The 8,499-nt window shown below is 45.1% G+C and overlaps 1 long non-coding RNA gene across 2 annotated transcripts in view; it reads left to right on the forward strand.

The window, feature by feature from the left end:
• The window catches only part of LOC142830925 (uncharacterized), a 138,191-nt gene extending 135,166 nt beyond the window's left edge, over positions 1 to 3,025 (forward strand). For both annotated transcript variants that reach the window (XR_012906474.1, XR_012906475.1), the window contains one exon: positions 662 to 3,025. This is a non-coding gene — a long non-coding RNA (uncharacterized LOC142830925). The remainder of the gene's footprint in view (positions 1 to 661) is intronic.
• The last annotated feature ends 5,474 nt before the right edge of the window (positions 3,026 to 8,499 follow it).

Consider the following 8,499-nt stretch of genomic DNA (forward strand, 5'->3'; position numbering starts at 1 on the left):
GCCAGAATTAGGGATGTAAAAACCACCCAGACTAGTTAATTTGTTTAATTAGTTAACCACCGACTGCGGGCACCCCTGCTCACCAGAGCCACAGGCAAAAAGGACTGCTCCTTCCTCACTGCAGCCCTGGGTGGCAGGAGCTGCTCCTTTCCCACCCACAGCTGCAGGTAGCAGAGGCTGCTCCTTGTCTGCTCCAGCCCCTTCAGCGGCTCGGAGGGCAGCTCTGGGCCCACTGCAGTCCTGCTGGCTGGGCTGCCCTGGGGTGGGGAGAAGGCTCTGGTTAACTGGTTAGCTGGTAAGGAATATGTTTACTACTTAACCATTATACTAGCCAGAATACGGTTTTAGAAGCAAAAGGAAGGTTTCGTGAATGATCTCCCTGCTGAAGCTACAGTAGATGGATTGGTGTCACCTGCCATTGTTGGGAGGAAGGAAGTTACGGAGAGGATGAGAGATCCTAGCAACTGAAACATTGGGCTAGTTGCTGTCTTCACATCTATGGCTGACAACCTGGCAGTATCTTACATACCAAAAATAAATAAATATAATGCATGGCATCAGCACCCGTCATTATTCACTTCAGCAGCCCAGAACTATCAGGTAATTACATCTCCTTTTGCTCTCTCTCTGTTGTGTTCCCTTCACACTGAGTAACTTACAGGTATTCGCCTACCATTGCCGTCCCCGTGGGAAGTGCCTATGTGACTCCTCCACAGACATGCTAAGAAACAAGAGCTGAGTCGCTACGGAAATCATGAGGCAGAAAAAGAAAGAGGTAAAGCCTGGTCAAACAAGTGGCCACACTTGTGCAATCTTCAGTCTTCCCTTTCAGATCTGTATATCTGCAAGGATGCGGCAGGACATGCCCAGGAAAACCTAAGTAAATATAAAACACCCCATCAGTGACAGAGTGATCCAGCTCCAGAGGTCAAATTCATACCTGGCATGATTGACAATGTCAGTGGAATTCCTCCAAGATTGAATTTGGCCCAGAGAACCCATATGGGTAAAGGCCTAGCCTAGGAATTCCAGAGTTGGTCTCAGCTGCTACACCTACGGGCACTTGTCTGGGTTCCGTTCTTTCCAACAGTCATGTCCAATCCACCATTGTGTCAGCGAGAAGGAACAAAGAAATCAGGCTCTTACCATGAATCAGTGGACTGCTATGTTCTATTCTGCGAACCTACAGCAGACATTAGGGATGTGAAAGATTAACATCACCCTTAAAGAGTGGTGCTTACTGGTTCTGATTATGCAGTGGGGGCAGAAGCATCTCCCCACCCACTGTGGTCAGGGAGCTGCTCCAGTCCGGCCAGAGCAGCCCCATCCTCAGCGGAGGGTGGGGGGAAGATGCAGGCAGTGTCTGCTATGGCTGGCTGGACTATGGCAGGGGGGGCCACTTCAGTCTGGTTATGTTGGGAAGGGCAGTTACTCCAGCCCAACTGGGCTGGACCGGCCCCCTACATTCCTAGCAGCATCCCTAACAGCAATGAAATGGGATTTTACATCCCTAGCAGCAATGGGCAGTGAAAATGATAAGAGGTGCAATGAGTGGTCAGGTTGAAAAAGAGGGACCTACTGAGTTTAGAGAGGAGACATGATAGAATGAGGTAAAGTCATGGATGGCATAGAAAAGCAGGCACTCTTAGGGTATGTCTACACTACCACCCTAGTTCGAACTAGAGTGGTTAATGTAGGCCTGGTTATTTCAGCCTCTGCTTGTGCTTAGCACTGCATTTGGAGAACTTAAGAAAATTGCTGCCAGAGTCATGCGGATTACACAAACATTGCTTATTCCACCTCATTCTTCCCAGTATAGCCTGATCCAGGCTTCTGTGAAAGCAAATCTACACTTTTGCATCCTTGGCCCTTCCTGCGAGCCAGATCTATTTATAAAAGCTTCCAAAATCATAAAATTTCCAGGAAAAGAGACTGCTTGTGGGAGTTTAAAGACTTGAGAGAAAGCATAAGTTAGTTTAAAAGAGAGGATACAGGCAAGGAAAACTCTGCAAAGGAAGATTAAAACAGTCTCTCCACAGGCAAAGTTGTTCCTTCTGGTGCATATTGTACTGGAAATGGAACAGGCTTATTTACAGATTGAACCTCTCTAGTCTGGCACTCTGTGGTCCAGCATGACTTTAGTTAGCTGGATGTACACTAATCATGGGTGTGAGCAAGTTTCCCGTGATCCCAGAAAATTTGTTTACAGCCACCACTTCTGGTGTTCAATGTTCTGTGCTGTTATTTAGCTCTAGTTTACCCCTAAATGTCCTCTAAGAACTCAGTGAGCAGTGGACGTGTTGGTAATGCTACCAGACAATACTGTCCTCCCAGGGTTTGGCAAATTCTCTGATTCGGCATCAGTCAGGTCCCGAAGGTGCTGGACTAGAGAGGTTCAACCTGTACTTACAAACACCACTCAGAATGGCTCATCTCAAATAAGAGAGATGTCATGTGCTCAGCCCACACAGTGATGGGTACTGAGCATGATGTGCCAGGTAGGCTGCCCATCGCTGTTCCATATTAGTGCAGGGTGGCTCAGCCAGGTGAGCTCCTCATGAGCTGTGGTTTGTAACTGCTGTTTATTGGGTATCAGAAGTTGTTTAGAAGGTTGCCTTGCAGTAATTTTGTGTCTCATCCTGTACTAACTTGGCAAATAATTCCATTGTCTAAGGCAGGCATGTCAAACTCAGAGCCTATGGAGGGCCACACAAACAAAAACAGATAGCTTTCAGGGCCACCAATGTACTTCTATTGGAAAGTCGTAATTATTTATTATTATAGATTATGTTTCAGGTATATTGTATAATATTTTTTCAGCTCTTGTTTCAATATAATACAATAGTTTGATGTGTAAAAATTGTTGTTGTTTGCTCATATATAATAATTTTTATAATTTTTAAATATAAATGGAAGGTATTTTTTAATTATTTTTATATGATACATAACTTGTTTTGTTGAAATAAAAACAAGTATAGACCAAAACAATAAGGGAGAGACTCATATTTCAGAATAATTGCTTCAGCCTGGCAAACAATAGCCTTTGAATTTTTTTTAAAGAAACAGTGTAAACCAGGTACATGCTGATTCTGTTTTTGCCCTGGAATTTAAATATGACATCTGTGTTGGCTGCCTTATTCTGCATCCATACCCTCCTCCTCTGCCTGCTCTAAGTGTCTATTTGTCCCCAGAAGGATTACCAAAACAAATCGAGTGGCTTGCAAAGCTGGTCTTTATGTTATCCTTAGGATTTCTTAAACTTTGCACTTTCAAAGGTACATGTAATATTCTTACACAGATAATCCATATAAGACCAACAAATTAAGTGCTCTTTAGCTGACTGATGTACAAATGCATATTTATTAGCAATATTGGTATGCCCCAGTTAGCCTTGATTGGCTGGTACTTCTTAGATATAAAACTAGATAATTTCCTTTTCCTTTTTTATCTTTAAAGCAGATGTTATTTGAGCCAAATGGGTATCCTTCAGAAATTGGAAATCCATCCTAAGTTAAGACTAGAGAGCAGAAAATGAAATAAGGATAGGTAAAATGTAAGATAGATATCAGATGTGCAAAGTAGGAATTGATGAGCAAACAGTCAAAACATGACAAAAAATTGATAAAAGGAAACTTTTTTTACCCAATTCATCTGTGAACTCACTGCCATTAAATTGCAGTGAGGTCAAAAGTTTGTAAGATTTTTAAAAGAATGAAGGCTTATTGATAATTAAAACATCTAACATACCATAGGTAGGATAAAAAAACAGATTAAAACCCACTCATGTTTCAGGTCATAAGCCAGCCACAAACTGATGAGAGTGAAGAAGAAACATTCCCTATCCAGAGATAACCGTCCACTGTAGTTTCTTGTGGACATGTGCAAGCACATGCACATCCCATCCTATGACACAACTTGTATTGGCCACTTTTGTAGCTACAATACTGGACTAGACTAGGGGGTCCCATTGGCTGATTTGGCAATGCCTACATTCCAAGAAAATCATATGACAAATATTAACACAGTATAGTTAAGTACTTAAAACTCAGGACATATGAAAATTAAATGGGGAACCACAAATCAGCCCCTTGTGTGTGTATATATTATAGTATTCTTGACTCCATTCCATTCCATTCGGTGGAAAAACACTGTATGCTATCATATTATTTGAGAAACAGTATGTGACACCATACAATTAACACTGAATTGTATGCTTGTACAAGGGGAAGAGCTAAAGGGCTGTGGTCTCCCCTCCCCCAGAGCCAGGCCCCCCCATACCCTGCTAACTTAATGCCTCACTCCTCCCCCAGAGCCAGATACCCCCAAGCTAATGCCTCCCCCAGAACCAGGCACTCCCAGCCCCCCCGATCTAATGCCTGGGTCCCAGAGCTGCTGTCACGTTGCCACCACATACTTCTTCCTCAGGCACTGGGGCGGCTTGAGCACGCGCTTGATGCCTGTGCACAGTGGCCTGGCCGGCCGTGAGCATGTGGCCGAGCGCCATGCACAGAGTGGCCCATCCAGCTGTGAGCATGTTCTGGGCGCCGTGTGCAGAACGTGAGCATGTGCTAGGCGCTGGGCACAGAGTGGCCCGGCTGGCCATGAGCAGTTGCTGTGGCACAGTGCGCAGAGTGAGTGGCTGGCTGTGATCTGCACTTGACCACGTGCTCCTAGTGGCCAGTGGGCTGCACTTTATTCTTTTATAAAATGTAGTGGTGGGCTGCAAAAAACTTCGATTGAGCCGCATGCAGCCCTCCAGACGCCTGTTTGACATGCCTGGTCTAAGAGTTGTACCGGCTTCCACTTCACTTCCCAGGAAGGCTCATGCTCACTTTTGGCTAAATTGTTGGGCACTGATGTACAAGGGTCCTTTGCCTCCCTTTACAGGTAGCATCAGTTTTGCACCTGCTCAGACCCCATCTCCTATCCCCAGCAAGCTTGGTGCTGAGTTATAAGGGGAACATTCTCACTAATACCCTTTCCAGGAGCTGTCAAAGATGAAGTGATTTTATGGAAGTCTTGGCACCTCTCTTCATCCTTATTAGAATGTTGAGTGACCTGAGTACTGCCAATTTGGGTCAGCTAAGTTCATTAAGGGGCATCAGCAGTCTGGGATGCTGGCATTAAGCTGTCCATTAGTATTACATTCACCGGGTGTTTTTTTATAGCACTGGCTTGAAGAGACTGACAGTGGATTTCAGATGTATGAGGGGACATTTCTGAACCCTGGGGCTTTTGTTCACTAAATGCTTTAGGCTCAGCCCTTAAAACTCATTTGGAAATACTATTTCCACTGATGTAGTATAAATATATCTACCATGCCACATATACCATTCAACTTGTGAGCAACAGCGAGAGCCCAAACTCAGGACAATCCCAGCATGCCTGGCCTATTTCACGCAGAATATATTCAGTAACGTTTTAAACAATGCACATCAAGGACTTACATTTAGTAATTAGAGCCTTAAATAATTTAGGGCCTGAATTCCGGCGAGACCCCTTCTAACTTCCTGACAAAATAGAAGTGAAGTTTGGGAGAACTAGAACAGAGGCCCATCCCAGGGCATGGTCTGGAGAGGATGGGAATCGGGTCCTTCTGTAGGGTGGGTTCAGGCCCACTGATGGGGAGGGAGGCAAAGGGCAGTGGCTGAACAGCATGAGGGCTCGTGGTGGGAGTGATGTCCCCAGCCTTGCCCCTTCCACTTTAGGACCTGCCTCGTCTGGGAGTGTAGAGCCACCTCCCCCACCTTGCCCAGGGATCACTGGACTGGTCAACATAGCTAATGTACATTGGGGGTATCAGCCTAGGCTACTGTTGTGGTTATGTGTTGGGTTTTGTGCATGTTGTGGAGGTGGGATGGAGAGGTATGGAAGGCTCATCTTCTGCTTTAATTCATGCACATTGTTTCATAGTCTTATTCCTGTGCTCAGTTCATTTTTTGTGGATGTGCCCATCGGGGTGTTTTCACCACATAGAAACTTGCACATTGATAGTCCGAATCTAGAGTAGAATGAGAAGAATCCATTCTAACTAGGTGGGTAGAATCACCACATCTGTGTGAGATCTACATACATTCCTGAATCTGAGAAACTAACCAGGACACTAATGGTCAGAAGGCCATGGTTTAAGGGACCCTAACTGTTAGATGCCACACTAAACTCAGAGCTTTGCTAAATTGATGAAAAGTGTGGTGAATACTAGCAGGTATATGGAATCATGCTCATGTGTAAATGGGGGAAAAAATACAACTTTAACTAATTCATCCAGACTCAATGCAGGATCATTCTGCTCTCCATTACAATCTTTAGTTTGCTTTCAATGCCTTCTGTAACAGGGCTCCCACCATAGATCTTGGAGGATTATTGCATAGTCTAGTAAATCTAGTGATTAAAAATATTTCCTGAGATTCAGCTTACTCTTTTTGCCCATGTTCATCCCTTTACTCCTATTGTTCAAGTCATCCCCTTTCTTGGAGCTTACAGTCATCCTCCTTTCTCCTGGCAGGCTGGGACTGTTTATCTCAGCTCTTAGATCTGCAACTGGAGAACCCAAGAAAGTCATTCCAAGAACCATACTGCTTGGGGTTATATTTCTTCACAATTTTTCCTGATATAAGCTTCTAAAACTGGATCATCCCAGTTGAGTCTGACAGCCAAATCCATCCACACATGATCACAAAATCATACTATTTCCAGGAAAAGACAGAAATAGGTTTGACTTAGTAATTGGCTACCAGGGTTGGCAAATCTACATCTGTTTCTGCCAGAGGTCCAAAGCCAACTGGAACTCCCTGAGCCCAGTGAGTTTTGGCTTATTCATGTCATGTTATGTTTTCTAAAAATAGAAAGGAACAATATTTCCATAACAGAGAAACTGAAGAGTTTCACTATAAGGCCTTTTAAGCCAAGGCGGTACTGGGGAGCCAAGCAGGAAAAAGTTAAGGACATTCAAAAATTCAGTCTGTGTTTCTTCATCCCATGAATAAGTTGCTGCTGCAGAATCCTTGTTTCTTATGCTTTGGTCTCATGGTGCTGTCTTTGAGGAGAGTCTCCCAACAAATGATAAGCTGACAAATGAGAAGTTCAGTAGCTCACTTGTTATCCAGTGGATTTATACAGTGCTGAGGAGAATAACTCAGGGTTCCTGCATATTCATTTGTCCTTTGAACCACATCCTGGCCTCCAGTCTTCTCAGTTTGGGCTGTGCTGGTAGGTCTCTGCTGCTGGGGACACCTGGGCCTAGGGTTCTCAAAAGAGGTAAAGCCAGTGAAGATAACTCTTCTATCTCCACCACTGCAGCTTCCTCATCAGAGCTGACCCCTCTGAAGGTTGGTTTGGGATGGCCACCACAGGCACTGCCCTTTGGAGGGCCCAACAGCAGCTGCCTCAACCATCCTATGGACAAGACCCATGGTGCTCATAGCAGCCTGAGGAATCACCAGCAGGGTCTGGCACAGGACGGCAGCAGGGGTCACCCCCCAATGTTTACCACACTGGAGTGACCTGGCAGCCTCCTCTGCCCCCCTGCCCTCTCCCAGCTTGTTGTGCTCCACTTCACTGTGGTGGCAGCGGGGGGGGGGGGGGGGGGGGGGGAGAAGAGGTGCTCTGGGCCCCGTGACCCCCTAGGGAATCCCTATCCCTCATCATTCCAAGAACCATACTGCTTGGGGTTATATTTCTTCACAATTTTTCCTGATACAAGCTTCTAAAACTGGATCATCCCAGTTGAGTCTGACAGCCAAATCCATCCACACATGATCACAAAATCATACTATTTCCAGGAAAAGACAGAAATAGGTTTGACTTAGTAATTGGCTAACAGGGTTGGGAGGGGAGACAGCATGGCTGAACCATCCCCAACTGACAGACATCTCGTTGGGAGCGGTTATCAGTTCGTGGAGTTGAGAGTAGTCCCCAAGTTTCTCTACGTTCTGCTAGGGCCAAGAGACACCTGGCTCTAGGGCTAGAGAGCTGGAATCAGCTCTTTACTGAAGCCCTTTCTCCTGCTGCGCATAGCAGAGTATATGGTATTAAGTTTGTTTTCAATCTAACCAGAACCAAGTGCTTGTGCCTCACTACTGCATTATAATATACTATTGCAATTATAATGTGCCCCCATCCCCTCACGCCTTCATTAAAAACACCGATTCAACGCTCTGAGGCAAAGCAAGTGACTATTACCACCGCCTCCATCGTAATGCGGGAGTAGAGGTTCATTTGCCCAAGATCTAACAATAAGTTTGTGGCAGAGCTAGGAATAGACACAAGGAGCTCAGTCTATTTAGCTTACCAAAAAGAATAATAAAGGGTGACTGTTTAATGTCCGTAAATACTCCTGTAACCCACACACTACTGGGTGTGGTTTACTGTCCCATATAATGCCATATAGACCACTTACAGAGGAGAGAAAAAGTTTCCTCTACAGCCTTAGTTGACGGCCACCTGGCTTTTAGCTCAAGCAATAGTAGAGGCTCATGCACTAAATTCCAGAGGTACCAG

This window comes from Pelodiscus sinensis, chromosome 11, assembly GCF_049634645.1.
Source record: "Pelodiscus sinensis isolate JC-2024 chromosome 11, ASM4963464v1, whole genome shotgun sequence".
NCBI classification, from domain to species: domain Eukaryota; kingdom Metazoa; phylum Chordata; order Testudines; family Trionychidae; genus Pelodiscus; species Pelodiscus sinensis.